At 42.7% G+C, this 24,991-nt stretch overlaps 2 long non-coding RNA genes across 2 annotated transcripts in view; both read left to right on the forward strand.

The window, feature by feature from the left end:
* The window catches only part of LOC106097395 (protein NLRC3), a 54,309-nt gene that overhangs the window by 5,588 nt on the left and 23,730 nt on the right, over positions 1 to 24,991 (forward strand). Inside the window, exons 6-7 of the long non-coding RNA XR_003218242.1 lie at positions 55 to 1,394; positions 1,452 to 1,882. This is a non-coding gene — a long non-coding RNA (protein NLRC3). The remainder of the gene's footprint in view (positions 1 to 54; positions 1,395 to 1,451; positions 1,883 to 24,991) is intronic.
* LOC109199830 (uncharacterized) lies at positions 11,434 to 16,986 on the forward strand. The gene is made up of 3 exons (XR_003218244.1): positions 11,434 to 11,492; positions 15,988 to 16,161; positions 16,837 to 16,986. It is a non-coding gene; the product is annotated as an uncharacterized LOC109199830 (long non-coding RNA).

The raw sequence follows: 24,991 nt of genomic DNA on the forward strand, positions 1-24,991 counted from the left end.
TTCTTGTGTTGTTCAGACATTGAAGAGTTTTCTTTCTGTTTTTCTTTCTTTCAGCAGATGTTGGTCTGCAGGAGGTTTTAGATGAACATAAGATCAGTCTGAGGAGGAGATATGAACATGTGACTGAAGGAAGTGATGAAACAGGAAGTAGAACCCTCCTCAACACCATCTACACTGAGCTCTACATCACAGAGGGACAGAGTGAAGAGGTTCATACCCAACATGAGGTGAGGCAGCTGGAGACAGCTTCTAAGATGGACGCCCTCCATGACGCTCCAATCAGGTGCCAGGACATCTTTAAAGCCTTACCTGACCAACAGAGACCCATCAGAGTGGTTCTGACCAACGGCGTGGCTGGTGTTGGAAAAACCTTCTCAGTGCAGAAGTTCACTCTGGACTGGGCAGAGGGCTTGGAGAACCAACATGTCAGTGTGGTGGTTCTGCTTTCATTCAGGGAGCTGAACCTGATCAGAGATGAGCAGTACAGTCTTCTGGAGCTGCTCCATGTTTTCCATCCAACATTACAGAAGGTCACAGCAGAGAAGCTGGCTGTCTCTCAGCTTTTGTTCATCTTTGACGGCCTGGATGAAAGCAGACTTTCATTGGATTTCACCAACAGGAAGCTGCTGTCTGATGTCACACAGAAGTCATCAGTCAGCCAGCTGCTGACAAACCTCATCCAGGGGAATCTGCTTCCCTCGGCTCTCGTCTGGATCACTTCCCGACCTGCAGCAGCCAATCAGATCCCTCCTACATGTGTTGACAGGCTAACAGAAGTACGAGGCTTCACTGACACCCAGAAGGAGGAGTACTTCAGGAGGAGATTCAGTGATGAAGAGCTGTCCAGCAGAATCATCTCCCACATGAAGACATCCAGGAGCCTCCACATCATGTGTAGTATCCCAGTCTTCTGCTGGATCACTGCTACAGTTCTGGAGCACATGTTGACTACAGAGCAGAGAGGAGAGCTGCCCAAGACCCTGACTGACATGTACTCACACTTCCTGCTGGTTCAGACAAAGAGGAAGAAGAACAAGTACCATGAGGGACATGAGACGAGTCCACAGGAGCTGACGGAGGCTGACAGGGAAGTTCTTCTGAAGCTGGGGAGGCTGGCGTTTGAACATCTGGAGAAAGGAAACATCATGTTCTACCAAGAAGACCTGGAGCAGTGTGGTCTGGATGTGACAGAGGCCTCGGTGTACTCAGGAGTTTGTACAGAGATCTTCAAAAGAGAGTGTGTAATCTTCCAGAAACCAGTCTACTGCTTTGTTCATCTGAGCATTCAGGAGTTTCTGGCTGCTGTCTACATGTTCCACTGTCACACCAACAGGAAGACAAAGGTGCTGAAGAACTTCCTTAAACCAAAATCTTTAATTAAGATGATTTCCAGTGTTTTTGATAACAAAGATCTCCAATCACTTGATGTATTTCTGAGGAGAGCCATGGAGAAATCCCTCCAGAGTAAAAATGGCCACCTGGACCTGTTTGTTCGCTTCCTTCATGGCCTCTGTCTGGAGTCCAACCAGAGACTCTTAGTAGGTCTGCTGGGTCAGACAGAGAACGGTCCAGGAACCATTCAGAGAGTCATCAACAACCTGAAGAAGATGAACAGTGATGAAATCTCTCCTGACAGAAGCATCAACATCTTCCACTGTCTGATGGAGATGAACCACCTCTCAGTACATCAGGAGATCCAAGAGTTCCTGAAGTCAGAGAACAGATCAGAGAAGAAACTCTCTGAGATCCAGTGCTCAGCTCTGGCCTTCATGCTGCAGATGTCAGAGGAGGTTCTGGATGAGTTGAACCTGCAGAAGTACAACACATCAGAGCGGGGACGACAGAGACTGATTCCAGCTGTGAGGAACTGCAGAAAGGCTCGGTGAGTCCAGATGTGATCATTAACATCATTGATCAGTGTAGGTTAGTAGTTTAATTTTGAAAATAAAATCAGATTGTAAGCACAAAGTGTTTGTGTCCGTACGCTGCAACCTTCCACACCATCCTTTATTGTACAGACTCAGCAGCAGCTCCATGGATCCCAAATCCAAGAGTGGAGAACAGATTTGAAGTGTGTCACATCCATGCAGTCACAGCTGTTTCCACCATGTTTCCACTGATATTAATCCTGTTCAATGACACGTTTCATATCAGTGAATATGTTCTTTAGGACGTCCACTGACATGTTTAAGTGTCCTGCTGGAAATCACTCAAATCATCCATGAAATCCATGAAAAATCCTTTTAGTGTTTCTAACTTCACCCTCTGTCCTCTCTCTCTCTCCATCCTCCTCACTGCTTCTTTCACTGATAATCACACAAACATCGTATTCAGCTACAAAATAACACAATAATATCATCTGATGATCATTATTATAAGAGCAGGATCCATATTTGATATCAGAGTAACACACTGCTTGGTTATGTACAGTCATCATCAGTGACTGTGGGTCAAACAGAAGCTCTCTGATTGGTTGCTGACCTTGGTCACCTGTCCACTCTCACCTGTTTGTGTTTGCTCTCTCTTTGCTGTCTCCATCCTCTCTCTCCTTTCTCTCCCTCTCTGTCTTTGTACCGTCACTCAGGTCCAATGGAAACAGTGACATTTACAAACCAATCAAAGACAAACTGATCCATGTCAGGTTATAACAATATTCAAAGTGAATACAGGCTGCTGCTGGACACAGACAGGTAACATCATTTTGACTTGCTGTCACCTGGATCTGGACTCATAAACACTGAAGCCCTGAACAGGAATACAAATCATTTTCTGCCAACTAGCGACACACCAGCAGATAATGGCTCAGAAAGCTAAAATGAGCCAATCATTTCTGTGTTTAGTTCCCCTGAAATCAGATCTGATATCAGCAGCTCTGAGTTCATTCATCATTATTGTCCAGTGATGAGATTTCTGCTCCGTTTGGTAACAGTCAGCAGGTTTTTCCTGCGTGTGGACGTGAACAGTCGTACCTGACAGCAGGTAGCAAACAGAGATCATCTTTCCAGCTGGAACTCTTCACTGAGCTGAACTCATTCAAAATGTTCTGGAGTCAAAACAGGAAACAGTCCAAATGTGTGTTTTCACTCTGACTCTGGATCAGATCTCAGTGACAGACTGTGGACATTATGGAAGCCTAAATGTGACACCATCTTCCTCCTTCATCTGCAGATTAAAGCCAAACAAAGATTCTCATTAAAAGTCTGCAGGTCTGAGAGAGACTCAATCGTTGTGTCAAACACAGTAAGAGGAGCTGAAGCACAGATGTGAAGAGCAGATTCATCAGATTATGACCTCACTCTGTTTTGTCTTCATATACATTCAGTCTGTGTTTATAATGCAGATTTTCTGCTTTTATAATAACACATTTTATATTTTCTATCATCACAGACTGATTCGGTGTCGACTCTCAGAGTCTCACTGTGAAGTTGTGGCCTCAGCTCTGAAGTCCAACCCCTCCCATCTGACAGAGCTGGACATGGGTTGGAACAAGCTGCAGGATTCAGCAGTGAAGCTTCTGTGTGCTGGACTGGAGAGTCCAAACTGTCGACTGGAGACTCTGAGGTGAGTTCACTGACTGCGGCTGTTGTTGTTTTTCTATATTTCAGGTCTTTGATTGATGTTTGAAACTTTCTTTAGTTCCTAAATGTTCAGGATGTGTCTGAAGACAAGTCAGAATCAGAATCAGAATCGTGTTTATTGGCCAAGTATATGTGCAGACAAATACAAGGAATTTGGTTCCGGTAGATGGTGGCTCTCGAGCACAGCAATGTAAATCACACACAGACACACACACACACCCACACATACACGTATCTATATATACATTACACATGCATACACATACATACACAAAGCTGTGTAAACCAACTATAAATAACTACTAGAAAAAATTGCATTTCCTGCGAAAATGCTGTGTGGATGCCTTAACGCTGAAGCTGTCTGCTGAAAAGCTGAAAAAGATGAAAAGTAGCAAAAGTTGTATGGTGGTGAGAAAAAAATGTTGTCTTAAGCAGGATTTGAACCTGGCCCTCCTGGGCTAAAGGCAGCAACTCATCTCACTGTGCCAAACTCACTCAGACAAAGAAAAAGATGGAGAGACTGACAATTATGGTGGAATGAGCAGAAGCTGCTGAGAATTGTCCTGATAACACGTAAAAGGGCTGAAAATTTTGCAGAAAAGAGGTAAATCAGCAGAATTTCTGCAGAAAAGAGGCAAAGAAGCAGAACATTGCGCTGAAAAGAGGTGAATCAGCACAATTTCTGCTGAAAAGAGGCAGAACAACCTGGTTCTGCTCAAATTCACCAATCAGAGGTACTGCTTCTGTCTGCTTCATCAGGCTGTGTACTTGTATATATTTCTGCAAATTTATTCTGCTGATAAGAGGTGAAAAGGCTGAAAGTTTTGCAGAAAAGAGGTGAATCAGCAGAATTTCTGCAGAAAAGAGGCAAAGAAGCAGAAACTTGCGCTGAAAAGAGATGAATCAGCAGAGTTTCTGCTGAAAAGAGTTTTTTTTTTCTGAAAACAGCCGAAAAAGCTGGAATTTGTGCTGAAAAGGGGTGAAGAAGCTAAAGTATACCAAATCAAAGTATTTGTGCCAAAACTTCCATATTGTGGTACTACTACATTACAACATGAATACGGATTAAAGATGAAAGAAACTGGCAACAAATTCCTCCACTACAAACCAGTCTGATACCACTTCTTTGCAGTGTTCACGTTTACTAAGGCACTACCCAAAAGGCGCCACAAGAGGGCACTCCAACACAACAGATGACCTATGTACACTGATGCACTTAGTAACAGTCAGCCTCCTACTTTGCCACTACGTAATACAGTGGAAATACAGTAGCAGAAATACAATGTTTTTGCAGAAACACTGTAATTTCACTCAAATACTATGAAATAGCAGTAATACTATGATTTGGCAGAAATACTATGTTTCAGTACAAATACTATGACAAAGCAGAAATACTATGACTTAGAAGTAATACTATAACAAAAGGGATTCCTCAAAATACTATGAAATTGCAGTAATTCTATGATTTGGCAGAAATACTGTACTTTGTACAAATACAATGCTTTGGTAAAAATACTATATTTTGATTTGAACTCTATGATTTGAAAAAGATGAAAGCATTGAAAAAGGTGAAAAGGCTGAAAATTTTGCAGAAAAGAGATGAATAATAAAGAATAAAGAGAAACAGGAAAACAATAGTGTGGATGCCTTGAGGCATCCACACAATGAGGTGGAATGAATACTACAGAATGTACATAAGGTGCAGTTGCAGTCTGGCAGTGGGAGCAGTGTGACAGGTCAACTGTTTAGAAGGGAGATGGCGAGGGGAAAGAAACTGTTCCTGTGTCGGGTGGTCCTGGTCTGCAGGCTTCTGTACCGTCTGCCAGAAGGCAGCAGATCAAAAAGTCTGTGTCCAGGGTGTGAGGGGTCTGTGATTATTTTCCCTGCCCGTTTCCGGGTTCTTGAGAGGTACAGATCCTGGATGGAGGGCAGGGGGGCGCCGATGATCCTTTCTGCTGCCCGTACAGTCCGCTGCAGTCTGCACCTGTCCTCCCTCCTCCCTGAAACTCAGAATACACACTGAGGATGTGAGCCGACTATTTCAGAAACAGAAGCCCAGGAAAGCCCCCGGACCAGACGGTGTCTCACCCTCCTGCCTCAAGACCTGTGCTGAACAGCTGGCTCCCATCTTTACTCGCATCTTCAACAGATCCCTGGAACTGTGTGAAGTTCCATCCTGCTTCAAACGCTCCACCATCATCCCTGTTCCCAAGAAACCCACCATCACAGGACTGAATGACTACAGACCTATTGCCTTGACGTCTGTGGTCATGAAATCCTTTGAACGACTGGTGTTAGACCATCTGAAGGACATTACAGGCCACCAGCTGGACCCTCTGCAGTTTGCCTACCGGGCAAACAAGTCTGTGGATGATGCAGTGAATATGGGGCTGCATTACATCCTGCAACACCTCGACCACCCGGGAACTTATGCCAGGATCCTGTTTGTGGACTTTAGTTCGGCTTTTAACACCATCGTGCCTGAACTTCTCTCTTCCAAACTCTCCCAGCTCAGCGTGTCTCCAGCTACCTGTCAGTGGATCACCAGCTTCTTGACAGACAGAAAGCAACAAGTGAGGCTGGGGGAGATCACCTCTGAAACTCGGTCCCTCAGTATTGGTGCCCCTCAAGGATGTGTCCTCTCACCACTACTGTTCTCCCTCTACATTAATGACTGCACCTCCAAGAACTCAGCTGTAAAACTCCTAAAGTTTGCAGATGACACCACCGTCATTGGCCTCATTCAGGATGGTGATGAGTCTGCATACCGGCAGGAAGTTGAGCGGCTGGTACTCTGGTGCAGTCAGCACAATCTGGAGCTGAACACTCTTAAAACTGTAGAGATGACAGTGGACTTCAGGAGACATCCCTCAACTCTGCCCCCCCTCATCATATCAGACAGCCCTGTGTCGACTGTGGAGATCTTCAAGTTCCTGGGTACCACCATCTCCCAGGACCTGAAGTGGGAGACCAACATCAACTCCATCCTCAAAAAGACCCAGCAGAGGATGTACTTCCTGAGACAACTGGGGAAGTACAGTCTTCCACAGGAGCTGCTGATCCAGTTCTACACTGCGGTCATTGAGTCTGTCCTGTGCTCCTCCATCACAGTCTGGTATGGTGCAGCCACTAAACAGGACAGGTGCAGACTGCAGCGGACTGTACGGGCAGCAGAAAGGATCATCGGCGCCCCCCTGCCCTCAATCCAGGATCTGTACCTCTCAAGAACCAGGAAACGGGCAGGGAAAATCATCACAGACCCCTCGCACCCTGGACACAGACCTTTTGATCTGCTGCCTTCTGGCAGACGGTACAGAAGCCTGCAGACCAGGACCACCCGACACAGGAACAGTTTCTTTCCCCTCGCCATCTCCCTTCTAAACAGTTGACCTGTCACACTGCTCCCACTGCCAGACTGCAACTGCACCTTATGTACATTCTGTAGTATTCATTCCACCTCATTTCATTTCTGTATTTTATGTATATACGTTTAGATTAGTTATTTATAGTTGGTTTACACAGCTTTGTGTATGTATGTGTATGCATGTGTAATGTATATATAGATACGTGTGTGTGTGGGTGTGTGTGATTTACATTGCTGTGCTCGAGAGCCACCATCTACCGGAACCAAATTCCTTGTATTTGTCTGCACATATACTTGGCCAATAAACACGATTCTGATTCTGATTCTGATTCTGATGTTTGACAGGACAGTGTTTCAGCCTCCACAGGTTCATGTTGTGCTCCATCAGTCAGTGAAGATGAAGTCAGTGCTGATGAGGCTGTAGAGTGTGTGAGGGATGTGAATGAGGATGATGAAGATCTGATGATAGCAGATAAAAACAGGCTGCAGAGACTTTGAGCCATACAGGGCACACAGTGTGTGTACAGAACAGCTGAAATCATTCTGGAGGCCTCACTGGAATATGGAAGCATCACAGTACAGCTTCACTAAAGTCTCTGATATGAGATGAGAAATGAAGCAGCCAGAGCTTTTTCATGAGTGGAAATCCACTGTGACTGTGAGCTGCTGCTACAGCCTCCAGATTAGCCAGCAGCTCATCCTGCTCACCATTTTCTCACCAACTTTAATGGAAGTGTGATGTTTTCAGCTGGAGTGATGGTCAGGGTGGCCTCCCTCTCCTCTTCTTCTCCTCTTCCTCTTTCATTTGTAAAGCCACTTCTGCTGCTTTCATTCATTTGAAGTCCTGTAGCTGAGTTTGGGAGAGACTAACAGCCTCGGCAGCAGAGGGGAGAAAGGCTGTAACACCACCACTTTACTCTCTTCTACCTGTCACATCATTTTATCAGGAAACAAATATGTTTTTACTATGTTTGTCTTGAAGATGTAAGAAGATCACATGGTGCTTTTTCTTATTGTGTTGGTTTGTTTCCTGTCTCTTGGATGGAGCCCAGCTGTGCGTGGCCCCTGGGCCTGTGGTCAGAGTGTGTGCTGGATAATCCGGCCCAGGATGAGGCCAAACTGACATGGGATGAAATGTCTGTCACATAATTGAGCTTAGTGTAGTTTCATTTCTGCACAATTTAAAAACAACCAAAACATTTTCTGTCTTTTCTATGTTATACTGTAGACTTTCTTTGATACTGTGTCCAAAAGGAGCAGCTTTTATTTGAAGGGGAGCCGTCTCTGTTTCCTCTTCAGGTTGGATGATGGAAGCAAATGAGTGTGTGATGTTCTTTCAGTGTTGTACTTTGTAGACGCTCCCTGAGCACTGGTCTCACAGCCAGCTGCACATAGAGACCAGTGTTGTTAGTCCAGGTCAGAAGATGACTTGTTGGAATGAAAATGAGCTTGTAGTTTGTCTGCTTTAATCATGTGACTGGAAAAAGGTGCTGGACTTCAAATATGTCCATTTCTTTCACACTTCACATTTAAAAGTGAAGCCTTGTGGTTCCTGGAAGGAAAAACACGACTTTTTCAAGTCTTTGTCCTGTTTTTATGATAAATGTACGACTTTAATGTGAAACATTCAGAGTTTTTTCTCTTGTTGTGTTTGTTTGAAGCTGCTTCCTGTTGGCTTCAGCTGTTTGGAGTTTCCATTTTCTAAACTTCTACATTCTGAACCTTCTTCAGCTCTGAACAGATGATGAAACACTGAATGATTTCAAGCTCACACTTTGTCTAATAAACTTACATCTTTCATTCTTTATACAGATTGTGGAGCTGTGGTTTGTCAAAGATCAGCTGTGATTATCTGGCAGCAGCACTGAAGTCCAACCCCTCCCATCTGAGAGTGCTGAACCTGTCGGGAAACAACCTGCAGGATTCAGGAGTGAAGCATCTGTGTGGTTTCCTGGAGAGTCCAGGATGTGGACTTAAAACTCTGAGGTCAGTCAGCATGTTTTAGTTGTGCTGAGATGAATATGATGTGAAAGTTGTGCTGACACTAAACTGCAGACATCAGGCTGATATTATACTGATCCACACTGAGGATCTTCATGGTAAAGTCTGTTTTCTTCTTCTCTGGTTTAGTCCATTGACTGCAGCAGAACAATGTTCACATTTCAAACCTTCAAAGAAGAAGAAAAATCCTTCACTGGATAATTCACTGTGAAACTCTCCAACTCTTCATTCCACCTTAAAGTCTGTGTGACACTGAAATCCAAAGCAAATTGTGCGTTTGCTTTACAGACAGCAGTCCAACACAAACATACACACATCATCCAAAACACAGTCCAACATCCAAATCTCCTCCACTGCCAGCATGAATGATGGGAAAGAGAAGGAGGAACACTCTGACATTCAGGGTTAGAATGAGTTTCATGAAGCAGACTGTGAAGATCAAAGCTGCATTAGAAGCTTACATGAATGAATGAGTGGACAGAAGTGGACAGAGATCATCTGAAGCACTTCAAAGGCTTTAAATCAGCACATTTCTCTTTATTCTTTATCAACTCTGTTAGTTTCTCTCAGTTTTCTGTGGAATGAAGCTAACAGCAGGCTAATAAGATGCTGACCAATAGGTTTCTATTAAAGGTTGTAATTTGTATCTGAAAAAGTGCTTTGGCTCAGCAGGGATCAGCTTACAGGTAGAATACAGCTGCTGGATGGGATTAGCATGTCATAGCTATCTACCAAACTGCTAACTGGGGGATTTCAGGCCATCTATGGATCATTTTTGCTAACTGTTTATTCAGCTTAGGCTCACAGGGCTGCAGCCTGTGCCCTAACTGTCATAGGGCAAGAGGCGTGGTCCACCTGCACAGGTGAGCAGTCCATCACAGGGCCAACAGAGAGAGACAGAGAAGCACTCTCCCACATCCACACCTACAGCCAATTTAGAAGCACCAATGAACCTAAGCAGCATTTCATTGGACTGTGGGAGAACATCCAACCTCCACAGAAAGGCCAACAAGCTTCAACCTACAACCTTCTTGCTTTAAGGCACTAGTGCCAACCACTTTTCCCCATTTCAGCCCAAATCCTGCATCTTCCTGTTTCTGACTCCAGGCCAGCTCCACTAACACTTTCTCCTCAGACACTGCCACCTAGTGGAGGAAGTCTTAGTTCCATTTGAAGCTTCAGATTACAGTTAGTTCCTTTACAAAGAGGTGGAGGTGGTGGGGCCACAGCACCATCATCACTGAGTGCCATAGGACACTTAACCTTTGTTTCCATATGCTGGGAACTTCCTGTTGTTCCAAGGAGGACTGGAAAATGTGTGAAAATCTCCCAGTCAGTTCCTCACAGCACACTTCAATCATTTCCCTCCCACAGCATCAGGACCAGGGCTTTTTCTCTCTTTGGTCCCACTAAGAGATTTCCACACAAACACCTCATCAGTGGGACTCTCAGAGCTACCAGCCCTTTGCTACAATCACAAAGCTCTTCATTGAAATCAATGATATCAAAGCTGGAATCCAATGAGTCCAAGTCTTCTGCTGATTCAGCATCACATTCATCTTTGCTCCTTGTTCTGCATCCCCACCATGGACTTCATTCCTTTCCAAGCCAGCCTTGAGTGTCCTTTATTCAGCTCATCCTCTGCTTTACTTTTACACCTGATTTTAGCTGCTTTATCTCTCTTTCAACAAGTTTCTGTGCCTCAATCTTTTTCTTCTCTCCCTCATAACAAGACAGCTTCTTCTGCCTGAGAACATGTTGGAGTGATTTACTAATCCAGGGCTGCTTATTGGGGAAAATGCTTCCTGTTTTCAAAGTAATCCCCATTTTTCCCAGAAAGAAATGTAAGTAGAAATCGCTGATCTAAGTGAGAACATGAGCCTTTAAAAAGTCCCAGTGGGTGCAGTCAAAGCAGTCCCTCAGTCCCAGTATAGAGTCTTTGGTCCAGACTGGAACAACTGTGTGCCCAGTTTGAGCTCTCTTCAGTCCTGTGACCTGACAGACCCAGAGGGGCCATCACATCACATGTAGAAGCTCCCCTAATGGAGCCACAACACATGTCCAATACTTAGTCTGTCTTGTTGGACCAACTGGAAGAAATGATTCAAGGACTTAGTCACAGAACAGAGATTCAAATCTCCAAAATCCAACTGGCTGCATCAGGACATATAGTCTGAAACTCTGCACAGTTTCCTGTTTGAAGCTGCTTCCTGTTGGCTTCAGCTGTTTGGAGTTTCCATTTTCTAAACTTCTACATTCTGAACCTTCTTCAGCTCTGAACAGATGATGAAACACTGAATGATTTCAAGCTCACACTTTGTCTAATAAACTTACATCTTTCATTCTTTATACAGATTGGAGCACTGTGGTTTGTCAAAGATCAGCTGTGATTATCTGGCAGCAGCACTGAAGTCCAACCCCTCCCATCTGAGACAGCTGGACCTGAGTACTGACTACTGGTCTTTGACCAAGAATAAGCTGCAGGATTCAGGAGTGAAGCATCTGTGTGGTTTCCTGGAGAGTCCAGGATGTGGACTTGAAACTCTGAGGTCAGTCAGCATGTTTTAGTTGTGCTGAGATGAATATGATGTGAAAGTTGTGCTGACACTAAACTGCAGACATCAGGCTGATATTATACTGATCCACACTGAGGATCTTCATGGTAAAGTCTGTTTTCTTCTTCTCTGGTTTAGTCCATTGACTGCAGCAGAACAATGTTCACATTTCAAACAGTGAGACTCAACATATGGCCCGCGGCCCACATGCGGCCTGCCCACCTTTCCTGATTCAGAGAGAGGGGACCTGATTAACTGTGTAGTGTTCTTCCTCACAGTTCTAAGTATCAGACACAACAATGAATAATCCACAGCTGACTGTCTTTAGCAGGTCAAAGGTCACGGCACACAGCAGACAGTGGGAAATATTCTAACTCTGATCATTTCTCAGCACATATCCATATGTATAAAAACAAACACTGTGAGACTTGATCAGAGGTGTGATCATCACAGCAGAGGCCTTTGTGTCAAAGTCACTGAGGATCAAACAGAAACACATGAAGCAGATTTTCCTCTTCTGGCTTTTTATAGCAGATAACCTTCAAAATATTCTGCAGTCGATCAAAAACTGAAGCAAACCATGAATCAACATGTGAACATGAGCTGATGCTGCTGAAGTGAAGCAAAGTTACAGAGGTTTGATTACAGACACAGCTGAGAGTTTGTAATCTGTCAGCATTGTAAAAGGTTTCAATTTCTTCAGTATTGAACAGCAGAAATGAGGCTTTGTTTTCGGAGGCCGACAGCAGTGAACACAACAGCAGACTGGTGCGTAATAAGCAGTGAATAATGCAGAAAACAGATTTTTGAAGGTAAACTGTTCTTGAAGTGCACTGAGAGAGAGAGAGCTGTGCAGGAAGTAAAGGTCAAAGTCAGAGAGAATTCATGACCATGTTCATCAAACGTAAAGCGTAGTTTGGATCTTCTTTTGCTGCTGGTTCACTCAGTTTTGGTTGGAGACAGATGAAACCTGCAGCTTCAGGATCTGTGAGCTGTCCACTTTCAGCCCCGACGGCGTGTCCGTGTACGTGCCGTCGAGTGAACGATCCACGCTCTGTGTTTCCATCTTTGTGTGTTTAGCTGCTCTCATTTACTGTTTTATCTGTTTGCTTGTTGTTGAAATACTTTTGGGAGCTTTAACCTGAGATTCTGGCAAAATACATTTATATTAAAAATCCATTCAGGATTGAATGAATCAACATCGCTTTATTCAAATTCAAACCATTTAAATAGGAAAATCCATTTTTTTACAGCTGCCTCTAATGCTGGGTAATGTCAGCTGGTCCATGTGCAGCTGGCTGTGAGGCTCAGGGAGCGTCTACAAAGTGCAACACTGAAAGAACATCATCCATAAATATTGAGGAATAACTGGACTCTCACACAGCGAGACTCAAATGCCTTTAAACATCAGCTTATCCTGCTGATCGAAGTCCAACACTGAGTTTGTAAAAACATGTTTGTCAATCATTTTGTTTGGTTTCTGAGGAAAATGATTCAATAACTTGCTGCTAATACACAACATTTCATCATATTTCCTCATAACCCTCTTTTGTCTGACCATTTGATCCCATTTGAATTTGCAATAAAGGATCCACAGAGTTTGGTGACAATAATGACAGTAGATGTTTGTGTGAAAGTGCTGGAAGCAAATGAGTGTGTGATGTTCTTTCAGTGTTGCACTTTGTAGACGCTCCCTGAGCACTGGTCTCACAGCCAGCTGCACATAGAGACCAGTGTTGTTAGTCCAGGTCAGAAGATGACTTGTTGGAATGAAAATGAGCTTGTAGTTTGTCTGCTTTAATCATGTGACTGGAAAAAGGTGTTGGACTTCAAATATGTCCATTTCTTTCACACTTCACCTTTAAAAGTGAAGCCTTGTGGTTCCTGGAAGGAAAAACACGACTTTTTCAAGTCTTTGTCCTGTTTTTATGATAAATGTACGACTTTAATGTGAAACATTCAGAGTTTTTTCTCTTGTTGTGTTTGTTTGAAGCTGCTTCCTGTTGGCTTCAGCTGTTTGGAGTTTCCATTTTCTAAACTTCTACATTCTGAACCTTCTTCAGCTCTGAACAGATGATGAAACACTGAATGATTTCAAGCTCACACTTTGTCTAATAAACTTACATCTTTCATTCTTTATACAGATTGATGGGCTGTGGTTTGTCAAAGATCAGCTGTGATTATCTGGCAGCAGCACTGAAGTCCAACCCCTCCCATCTGAGAGAGCTGGATGTGGATAGAAACAAGCTGCAGGATTCAGGAGTGAAGCATCTGTGTGGTTTCCTGGAGAGTCCAGGATGTGGACTTGAAACTCTGAGGTCAGTCAGCATGTTTTAGTTGTGCTGAGATGAATATGATGTGAAAGTTGTGCTGACACTAAACTGCAGACATCAGGCTGATATTATACTGATCCACACTGAGGATCTTCATGGTAAAGTCTGTTTTCTTCTTCTCTGGTTTAGTCCATTGACTGCAGCAGAACAATGTTCACATTTCAAACCTTCAAAGAAGAAGAAAAATCCTCCACTGGATAATTCACTGTGAAACTCTCCAACTCTTCATTCCACCTTAAAGTCTGTGTGACACTGAAATCCAAAGCAAAATGTGCGTTTGCTTTACAGACAGCAGTCCAACACAAACATACACACATCATCCAAAACACAGTCCAACATCCAAATCTCCTCCACTGCCAGCATGAATGATGGGAAAGAGAAGGAGGAAGACTCTGACATTCAGGGTTAGAATGAGTTTCATGAAGCAGACTGTGAAGATCAAAGCTGCATTAGAAGCTTACATGAATGAATGAGTGGACAGAAGTGGACAGAGATCATCTGAAGCACTTCAAAGGCTTTAAATCAGCACATTTCTCTTTATTCTTTATCAACTCTGTTAGTTTCTCTCAGTTTTCTGTGGAATGAAGCTAACAGCAGGCTAATAAGATGCTGACCAATAGGTTTCTATTAAAGGTTGTAATTTGTATCTGAAAAAGTGCTTTGGCTCAGCAGGGATCAGCTTACAGGTAGAATACAGCTGCTGGATGGGATTAGCATGTCATAGCTATCTACCAAACTGCTAACTGGGGGATTTCAGGCCATCTATGGATCATTTTTGCTAACTGTTTATTCAGCTTAGGCTCACAGGGCTGCAGCCTGTGCCCTAGCTGTCATAGGGCAAGAGGCGTGGTCCACCTGCACAGGTGAGCAGTCCATCACAGGGCCAACAGAGAGAGACAGAGAAGCACTCTCTCACATCCACACCTACAGCCAATTTAGAAGCACCAATGAACCTAAGCAGCATTTCATTGGACTGTGGGAGAACATCCAACCTCCACAGAAAGGCCAACAAGCTTCAACCTACAACCTTCTTGCTTTAAGGCACTAGTGCCAACCACTTTTCCCCATTTCAGCCCAAATCCTGCATCTTCCTGTTTCTGACTCCAGGCCAACTACACTAACACTTTCTCATCAGACACTGCCACCTAGTGGAGGAAGTCTTAGTTCCATTTGAAGCTTCAGTTAGTTCCTTTATAAAGGAACTAATCCCACTAAGAGATTTCCAGACAAACACCTCATCAGTGGGACTCTCAGAGCTACCAGCCCTTTGCTACAATCACAAAGCTCTTCATTGAAATCAATGATATCAAAGCTGGAATCCAATGAGTCCAAGTCTTCTGCTGATTCAGCATCACATTCATCTTTGCTCCTTGTTCTGCATCCCCACCATGGACTTCATTCCTTTCCAAGCCAGCCTTGAGTGTCCTTTATTCAGCTCATCCTCTGCTTTACTTTTACACCTGATTTTAGCTGCTTTATCTCTCTTTCAACAAGTTTCTGTGCCTCAATCTTTTTCTTCTCTCCCTCATAACAAGACAGCTTCTTCTGCCTGAGAACATGTTGGAGTGATTTACTAATCCAGGGCTGCTTATTGGGGAAAATACTTCCTGTTTCCAAAGTAATCCCCATTTTTCCCAGAAAGAAATGTAAGTAGAAATCGATGATCTAAGTGAGAACATGAGCCTTTAAAAAGTCCCAGTGGGTGCAGTCAAAGCAGTCCCTCAGTTCCAGTATAGAGTCTTTGGTCCACACTGGAACAACTGTGTGCCCAGTTTGAGCTCTCTTCAGTCCTGTGACCTGACAGACCGAGAGGGGCCATCACATCACATTTAGAAGCTCCCCTAATGGAGCCACAACACATGTCCAATACTTAGTCTGTCTTGTTGGACCAACTGGAAGAAATGATTCAAGGACTTAGTCACAGAACAGAGATTCAAATCTCCAAAATCCAACTGGCTGCATCAGGACATATAGTCTGAAACTCTGCACAGTTTCCTGTTTGAAGCTGCTTCCTGTTGGCTTCAGCTGTTTGGAGTTTCCATTTTCTAAACTTCTACATTCTGAACCTTCTTCAGCTCTGCACAGATGATGAAACACTGAATGATTTCAAGCTCACACTTTGTCTAATAAACTCACATCTTTCATTCTTTATACAGATTGAGGTACTGTGGTTTGTCAGAGATCAGCTGTGATTATCTGGCAGCAGCACTGAAGTCCAACCCCTCCCATCTCAGAGAGCTGAACCTGTGGGGAAACAACCTGAAAGATCCAGATGTGAAGCAGCTGTCTGATCTTCAGCAGAGTCCAGACTACAGACTGAAGACTCTGGTGTAAGTAGAGTGATGGAGTGAGTGGGTGGTGCTGTCAGCAGTATTGTACTAAACACAGTCAGTATGAAACAAAGATCCAGTGTTTCCTGTAAAGCTGCAGCTTCTCAGTGAAGCTGTGAGAGGAGAATGGTGACAGGCTTCAGGATTGGACACAAACACTTCCTGTTTCTGACCTTTATGGTCACCATAGTAACGGCTGACACGCTCTGATCAAACACTGTCAACAGCCAATCAGCTCTCTGAACAAAGCAGCACACAGACCAATGACTGCATTCATTTCCAAGTTTAAAGCAGTGAAGAACACAGTCTGTAGGTGAGGAAGAATTTAGTGAGAGCAGATGTTTGGATGGAATTCCTCCAGTTAACAGCTGGAACCGTCCATCTGGATTGTTGGGCTTGTTGTTGGGGTTCCTACAGAGCTCAGAGTGGACACACCAAGGTTCTTCTAATGAATGAAAGTCCAAACTCAAACTAGGAGGGAAAAACATCTTCATCAACTTCAATAAAAATCCAAAGATTAGAAAAAGTGAAGCAACAATGAGTCCTAGTACAGTCCCAGCACTGAAGTCCCTGCTGCTCTTTATACTGGATGTGCTGCATCACTGACTGACAGCTGATGAAGAGTCTCTGGAAACACTCGTTTATCTCCTCTGCTCTTCCTCCTTCTCTCTGCAGGTGGAGCTGATGATGTTAAACAGGACGGTGTGTGTGCTGAGAGAGGAGCAGCTGTGTCCTGATGATCCAGAGAGGTTGAAGCAGCAGCAGCTTGTGTGTAGAGACGCTCTGACTGGGCCATGTTACTGGGAGGTGGAGAGGAGAGCTTCATCCAGCAGTGACTGACAGAGGAATGAAGTGCAGATGACTGTCAGTGCTGCAGAGTGAACTGCTCTGAGAACAGCTCCACTGTCAGACACAATGTAGAGTCCAGCATCATCCCTGTGTGTCCCTCTGGATCTGACAGAGGATCATCAGTGTATCTGGACTGCTCTGCTGCTGCTCTGTCCTTCTACAGTCTCTGCACAGTCTCTGTCTGACTCTGGCTTCAGACCCTCCTGGATCAAACTCACCTGGAAAGACTTTCAAACATCACTCAATAGATTTGAATACAGAATATATTTGATATATACTGTAGATGTACTGTAGAGTTGCAGTTTGTCACTTGTAAATACAGTCTGTGAGCAGCTATGAGCTGAAAGATCTTTCTAGAAACACCAAATGTTTTCACTCTTCTGTTGCTTTTTCATATATTTCCACAACATTAATATTGATCCCACCTGTCTCACCTGTTTCATGCTTTTATACATAAGAACAGGACACGTGTGATCTGAGCGCTGCTGTGGTTGCTGTGCTGAACGTCTTCATTTATGGAGGACCACAAGAGCCACACGCATCGAAATAAAGAATTCTGTGCTTAAATAATGAATTGTAGAATAAAATCTGCATTTGTAAATTCATTTTTGAATTCCACTTTAATAAACTGCATTTCAAAATCCATTTTAATTATTTTACTGACACATTTAATGAATTATTTAATGATGTATTTATTTAATTCACGTTGCTACTCCTGGCCCTGCATCGATGTTCATAAATACATTTTATTTGTCAGCTTCACCCATCAAAGTCAGGGGGCGGGGTTAATGCTGATCAAGTCAAAACCATTGCTTTGGTCTGGTGGGCGTTCTTTTAGTGGGCTTTTCTGTCACGGCCTGCGTGGCAGACTATGATGAGGGGAAGGAGGACCCAAATGCTCTCTTTGATGAGGTCAGTGCATTTATTTACAGTGATGCAAAATAATCCAAACAACAATAAATCCCCAGTGCGTTCCCGACTCTGACATGTCCTCTTGCCAGTGTTAGTGTTCTTTGTCTCCGCTCCTCAGTGTCTGAGCACCCCGTGCTCGCTGCCCTCTCGTCTCCACACTCCTCCTGGGGAATAACAAAGAGGCAGCCATCAGCAACACCACAATGTGGCAGACTAACCTTAACTAACTCACTAAGAGACTAACGTGAAGTTACGCAATGATCCAGCATCGGAGAGAGCTCCACCACACTCCTAAGTAGCTCCTCTGACGAGGCTTGATCAGCTGCAGGTGTGAGTAATTCTCCTCCACAGGTGTGGCCAGGCTCCTGACTGACACACACACACACACACACACACACACATCTAGATACACAAACATGGAAATAGGAGACAGCAGCACCAAAAACACACACGTCCATAACTCTTTATAGGCCCTGGGTCACCCTGACCCCGGTCCCATGACAATTTCTCAAAACTAAGTAGGCCCACACACCAGGGTTTGGACATGTGTGGACCCAAACTATACTTAAACTTTACCCTTTTTTGTGTGTCACCAAATACACTTTAATATCTTCTAGACAAAAATTGTAGTGGCATCATCTTTAACCTCCTAAGACCCGAACTCCTCCGTGGCATTCATTTTTAATTTCTCTTTGATATTTGGGCTGATTGGGACTTGATGAATGTAAAAACAAAGAATTACCAGATTTTTTTTTTCTTTTACCAAATTTTTGTTTTTAAAAAAAATGAGAGCCACATATGAGGATATTGGTCTAAGATTTCGATAGCACAGTGGCAGTATAACATCCTCGTAAGTGGATATCAGGCCCTTGTAGAGCAAAATTTAGTATTTTGGTCTAAACAACCCAAAATGTGATGTCCACATATGTGGACGCCAGGTCCTAGGAGGTTAAATATCTGCTCACTTTGTCAAAATGAACCTAATCATCTCTGATGATTTCAGTGATGTCTGCCAGCTCACCTTGCAAGTGGTCGAGCTTATACCGCCGACAACGCGGCACACAACTTGTAAACCCCCTGCTGACTATCAGCTCTCGAGTTATTTATCTTAGTTTCAACTGTTCCTGCAAAAAGTGAGCACGTGTTCCTGATAAAAAGTCCAATAGAAGCAAAGTCTAAGCTGTGAAAACAAAAAACAAAAACCTGTCTGATTCAGATCTGATCTTTGGGGGGTTTCAATAAGCAGTGTGACCCGTGTATATGCATCAGGGGTGGGTTTTGATTATCGATTTATCGATTAAAATCGATTCACACTTGGATAACGTGATATCGATTCATTAAAATCCTGAATTGATTTTTTAATATAAATTTATTTTGGCCAAAACGCCAGAATCTCAGGTTAAACCTCCCAAAGTTTCAACAACCACCAAACAACTAAAACAGTCAATGAGAGCAGGAACACGGATTCTGCACAAAGACGTAAACACAAAGCGCGGAGCCGCCGACGCATCAGAATCACTGAGATGTGACTTTCTCCCCTGACTGCACGGACATGAGCTGAAAGCCGACAGCTCGCTGATTCTGATGTTTCGGCGGCTCCGCGCTTTGTGTTCCCGCCCTTTTTGCGCTGATTCTGAAGCTGCAGGTTTTTATCTCTCTCCAAACAATATTGAGTAAACCAGCAGCAAAAGAAGATCCAAACTACGCTTCACATAAACATCGTCATGAATTCCCTCTGATTGTTTTGCTTCCACCACGATAAAATCACACTTCATGCACAGCTCTCTCTCTCTCTCTCTCTCTCTGTACTTCAAGAACAGTTTCCTGTCTAAAAATCTGTTTTCTGCATTATTTGCTTGCTTGTTATGCACAAGTCTACCGTTCTTACAGCCTGTCGGACGCTGTTTTTTACCTTTTACTTACTTCTGAAAACAAAGCCTCATTTCTGCCGTTCAATACTGAACAAATTTAAACTTTTTAAAATTATGCAAAATTGCAAAACGCTCAGCTGTGTCTCTAAAACCTCTGTAACTTTGCTCTGCTTCACGTCAGCAGCATCAGGTAATGTTCATATGTTCATTAATGGTTTTCTTTTGTTTTTGATCTACTGCAGAATATTTGTATAAAATCCCAGGCCAGGAAAACCTTCATGTTTTTCTGTTTTATCCTCAGCTACTTTGACACAAGGGCATCTGCTGTGATGCTCACACCTTTGATAAAGTCTCGCAAGTGTCATATTTCTTTTTATAGATATAAAAATATAGAAATGTACTGATGCATGACCTGAATTATAATATTTCTGACTGTCTGAGGCAAAATTTCCCCGAATCAAATTGAATCAAATCGAATCGAATCGGGACCTTGTGAATCGGAATCAAATCGATTCTAGAAATGAGTGACGATACCAGCCCTAATATGCATGTTTTAATAAAAGAGATAATGTTGGTATTTCAGTCATGTAGTAACTGTTAGCTTTAACTGTACAAGGCTTGTTAGACATAATGAAACACATCGTACAGATTTCTGGATGTTAGACTATAATTTTTATTATGATTATTAATCTTGAGTCTAAAAAGTCAGTCAAGTATATCCAGGATATCTTTCTGTTAACTGGAGTCACTGACCCTAACACTGGGACCTGGATAAGCGGTCGCATGAAGCTGGTTATCAGCTGACAATCTTATTAATTAATTTAATTAAGTTATTTAATTTTCTAATTTTTCCTCTACATTTCCCCTGAAATGAAGGGATTGTGTTAAACATGCTTTAATTCCTCACATCTTTCTGCAATCTCTTTGTTCAACCCCCTGAATTAAAGCTGAAAGTCTGCACTTCAAACACATCTGAGTTGTGTGGAATTAAAGAAATTGTTTTACTGCTACAATATATCTCATAGCATTAGCATCGCATTAATAATATCACATATAGCTTTAAGACGGCATGGAAACATTTAACATACTGACACCATATTAACCTTTATTACACGTGCAGTTATAACCATTTTTATATTGTCATATCTCTATACACACATTGCAGTTCTGTGCTCATAAAAGAGTTGAAGCTCCCCCAGGTAATTAAAGGTTAAAAGCTTCGTTCGGCGTTAGGTTCGGACGATCCATTGGATAAGAGGCTGGGAGCTGAAGAAAGATCGCACACATGCTTACAAAACACATATATATCACATATAACCTAGAAACAGATCTGAGCAGAGGCCTGAATGCATTCACCAAACCTGTAGCACTAGATTCTACTCGACAACAGGTGACAAGAAGGAGAGGACCGGCCCATGGGGACCCAGAGGCCTGAGACCATCGCCTTATTTGGAAGAAGATGCCAGAAAGAGGAACTCTTGTGTCTGCATTTATCTCTTAAAATTGATCATTGTCTGTAGAAGAGGCAAATAATGTTCTTAAGATGCAAATTATGTGCTTGTAAACGCATGAGGGGGCGTCATAATACCCTGATATTATAAAAGCAATCTGAAGTGTATTTTGGGTGAAGATCCTTGCTGATGTTGTGCAGTAACTATCTTCCCGCGCGTGTGTTCAATAAAATCATTGTTTTGACCCAACCCTTCTGGACTATTCTGGTTTTGTATCTTCCCTCAATTTTGAACCCTTAACATTTGGTGCATTGGCCGGTGGTTGAGGTGAGGAGATTTGTTGGAGGTTTGGACGTCCGAGGGGGGTCACACGGACAGACCCGGTGATCGAACTGAGTGGACAAAGGGCAGCCCATCTAAAAGGTAGGCACTATCTGTTGAATTATTCCAAAGTGTGCCGAATTGGATGTTGAAATTAAAGTCTACTCATTAGATTACTGGTAAATGTTTGTGTTGTGATGATTTGAAAATTTGCAAAGTCGGATATGATATGTTGACAATAATAGTGTTGTGATAAAGGTAATGAATACATGAGAAAAGTTTAACATAATAGAAGATAATAGGTAATTGGTCATCTATTGTGATACTGCGGCGTCAATTGAATAGAAAGCTAGGCTTGGACAACAATATAATTGCTTGTGTGATCTTATGAGTTGTCCTGAAAGTAATTAAATTTCTGTAGAACGGAACTTTGGAAGTTCTAAGAAGTGCATTGCCGGAAGGTGACGCTTCCAATTTGTCGGGGACGCTCGACATCTTCCTCTGGGAGGGATAGTTCACTTGGCAAGTGTGGAGAACAACGACGCTCCAAAATAGCTACTGATTCGATCAGTTTACCGTTTGGAACGGTATTTGCACTTTTTTGGGCAGTAAAGCTTGGAGCTTGGGCGTTAGACGCTTTTAAATTGTGTTAGGGACCTTAGGGATTCGACCAGATACAGTTTGGAACTGATACTGTGTAATTAATAATAAAAAACTTGGAGTTTGTCCCTTGGAGGGTTAATTTAAATTTGTCAAAATTCTCTAGGTTGTGCAATGTCTGGCCTGATAATTGTTGTTATTGTAATTATACGACGTCTCTGTAATATAATATAAGAGTTTGTAGGTCCAGGAAGTCTGTCATACACAGAGACCTGAAAATATCACGTTATTTTAAGACTGTGTGTGTGTCTGTGTGTATGCAAATGAGCCAGCTGTGACTTTCTTAGATTACCATTGACCTTTAAACGCCTACTGCTGGATACCAAAGGTGTTTTATAATGCTATAAATGATGTTTATGTTTGCAATTGCTGGATGACTTTTGGCTGGTGTGAAGAGTAGAAAGATATTTTACTGCTATTATGTGCTGCTATTTTTATGATCATTATTATTATTCCATTAATTATTAATATTGATAGTGCATTTAGATGTTTAAACATATTGGCACCCAATTAAGCTTTTATTACAGGTCCAGTTATAACCACTTCAAACTGTTGAGTTGAATCTATAACCCGAAATGCTTTTGAATCTATAATCTTAAAAGTTTATGGGCAGACTGCATTGTGAAAGAAAAGGCCTAACGCTGAGTATCCTCAAAATAAGACAGGAAACTGCATGCTTCTGCAGAAGTGAAACCGAAAGCACAGTCTCAGTGCAAGTAATTCTGAGGAGCAGTTTGGATGATGCTATTATCATCTTTGATGCATTTATCTTTGATTAAGCTTTGATTAAGCTTTAAGTAGTTGTATTAGATTGAAACATTTGTTTTATATATTTTACATGCAAGTCAAGATTATTACACACATACACACACATAGTTTCAGTTGTGTACGGGTTGGCCTTCTGTCTAGTGGAAAGGTTACAAGGTCTAGCTGGGGAGCTGAGAGGTGAAACAAAGGGCAGCAGAAGCTGACACACATACACACACACATATTAGGTAGACTCATTTATATAGGTAAGAGTTTAATTATGCTTTGCTTGCAACTGCAAAGTTGTGCCTGAGTGACAGTTTGTGCAGAACGTGGACCTGATGTTCCAGAAGATAAGCCTGGGCAGGATGGTGACAGGAAGCACCTGGGTTCGAGCCGAAGACAATGTTCTTTTTTTAAACTGTGTTCAAAGTTAACAGAACGGTTGTGGTTTTGGAGTGACGTATGCTGTATTGAGTCTGCTTGGCAACAGAAGGGGGGGGGGGGAGCAGTATCACCCCCAACCCTATAAAGTCTTTGTTCTGACTATTGTAAGATAGTTCAACACTGAACTGTTGGACTCCACATGTGTACATTAAAATCTCCGTCTAATTGCACCAGCCCGGATCAGTGGTTATTATTTTTGGATTCTTCCTCAATATTTGAACCTTAACACTGGGTTTGCTATGAAATATACGAATGCCGTAGGATTATGAATACTGTAATATATTGAGAAATATTTATAATAAGTAATACCTTGTTTTCTCACTTACATGTGTTTTTTGGCTGTCGGTTTTGGGGTGAAACTGTGATATTTGTCGCAATTCCAGTTAAATATTTGAAATAACTTTGCTAAGATTTATGTAATTACCCAGATTTCAGAAATACGTTTTTATATTTATGTGAATATAGTCGATACCATACATACCCTGAGTTTGCTGCGGGCGATATTGTGTGATTTAGTAAGGAGTGCATGTTGGTTGGTCAGTGGACCTCTATTTCTCTGATTTTGTTATTGTCACCGTCCAGTTACATAGAATTATGCTCATTTTTGGTTCCTGTGGGATAGAAATTGTGCCATTAGAAGAGGATCGGCTTACAGTGACTTGTGTCATGCGTGGTGAAACGGTGGAAGAACCTTATGAGCTCTCCATTGCAGAAGATATTAGAGAATCGGAGTTTGACGAGTGGTTGGGCACGACCTTGGCATTGTTTGTCATGATAGCTGACCTGTGCGAGAGAGCAGGTACCACTGATTGGGTACCACCAGAGGAGAGCCCTGCGGAAGACACGTGATGAGGGTTTTATATGTTATTTTGCCGTGCCCTGGATGTGATCATTGTTGTGTTTACACACCTCGGGGTTTTCTATGTGATTTTGCCTTGTTCTGTATGTGATGTTTGTTGTGCTTAGACATCTCTGACCAAGAACTGAGTTGCTCGTTGAAACGGTTGAGTGCATTTACACACACTTTGGGGTGCGGTTCTGTCCTTTTCTTATCACTATAGCTACGACTTTCACAGGGGGAGGCCTGGTTTCTCTCTCGAAGTTAAAGACAATGTGGATTTGTGTTTATTTGGTTCCTGTGACAATAAGTACGTTTGAGATACTTGATTTTGAGTTCGAAATTGTGGATATTGACTGTTATGTTGTGGTATTTTATTAAATTAGCTTAGTAGAAGAGCTGCTTGGTCCCTGGGGAGCTCGGGCCTGGTTCCTCTTTCTCACTGGTGCGTGGTGGGCAGCTGGCCTGCTTCCGGAGAAAACACAGTGAAGCCTTTCAGGAGTTTAAATGGGTTGGAGATAACATAAAACACATATATATACACACTACAACTTAATTAAGGGTTTTTTGGGTGTATTTTCATTGACAAACTACAGTTCTTTGCACATTAAGTTCGGGGTGTTGTCAAGGGGTTGGTTGTGACGACTGATGAAATAAAAACTGAATTGTGAGTCCTGAGTTCACTGTTGTGTGTGTGTCACCAAGCAGGAGAAAAATAGGAAGTGACTGTTAGA

This window comes from Oreochromis niloticus, unplaced genomic scaffold, assembly GCF_001858045.2.
Source record: "Oreochromis niloticus isolate F11D_XX unplaced genomic scaffold, O_niloticus_UMD_NMBU tig00007364_pilon, whole genome shotgun sequence".
NCBI lineage: Eukaryota > Metazoa > Chordata > Actinopteri > Cichliformes > Cichlidae > Oreochromis > Oreochromis niloticus.